This window comes from Octopus bimaculoides, chromosome 30 (assembly GCF_001194135.2).
Source record: "Octopus bimaculoides isolate UCB-OBI-ISO-001 chromosome 30, ASM119413v2, whole genome shotgun sequence".
In the NCBI taxonomy this organism is placed as follows: Eukaryota; Metazoa; Mollusca; class Cephalopoda; order Octopoda; family Octopodidae; genus Octopus; species Octopus bimaculoides.
In genome coordinates this window covers 5,229,376-5,230,197 of record NC_069010.1, presented here as the reverse complement: position 1 = coordinate 5,230,197, position 822 = coordinate 5,229,376, and the positions used below count along the sequence as shown (strand labels likewise).

At 41.2% G+C, this 822-nt stretch overlaps 1 protein-coding gene across 1 annotated transcript in view; it reads right to left on the bottom strand.

Moving 5' to 3' along the window:
* LOC106874214 (DNA repair protein complementing XP-C cells homolog) overlaps positions 1-822 on the bottom strand; it is a 21,681-nt gene that overhangs the window by 1,341 nt on the left and 19,518 nt on the right. The gene's annotated exons all lie outside the window — the stretch shown is intronic.

Sequence of the window (822 nt, the reverse complement as noted above, 5' to 3'; positions counted from 1 at the left end):
TTCTACAGCTGAGTGTTTTGCTCCAGAACACAATGGATTGCCCAGTCCAGGGATTGAAACCGCAATCTTACGGTCGTGGTGGAGCCCATTCTTCAACAGGCTAAACTCATTTCTACAGCTGAGTGGAGTGGAGCAACGTGAAGTGAAGTGGTTTGCTCAAGAACACAACGCATCGCTACAACCAGGAATCGAAACCACAATCTTATGAGTGTGAGTCCAACACTCTAACCACTCAGCCATGTGCCTCTATGAAAAACATTGACAGATGCATAAACTAAAAATAACACACAACAAAAAATCCAAAAGAGAAGATCCAATAAATAGTGCATGTCTTTAATTGGCAAAAAAAGAAATGACCATCCCCAGATATAACAAATTAAAACAGCCATCTATGTATCATATTCAATGTATATACATCATTGACAGGTAAGTTAGTTTGATTTCTGTCCAAGATAGAATATTGTGTTTGGAAACAATATATACTGGAGGGAGATGAAAAATCATCCCAGCCATGGCTTGTAAGAATGCCAAATACAGAAGACCGAGATATGTGACACATTGCTGTACTCAAAAACACCTGTCCACCCATCACAACAGAACTGAGATCCTAAAACAAAGGTGCCACATAAAAAGCACTGGTGATGGTGTCACATAAAAAGCACTGGTGATGGTGCCACTTAAAAAGCACTGGTGATGGTGCCACATAAAAAGCACTGGGGATGGTGCCACTTAAAAAGCACTGGTGATGGTGCCACATAAAAAGCACTGGTGATGGTGCCACATAAAAAGCACTGGGGATGGTGCCACTTAAAAAGCACTGGT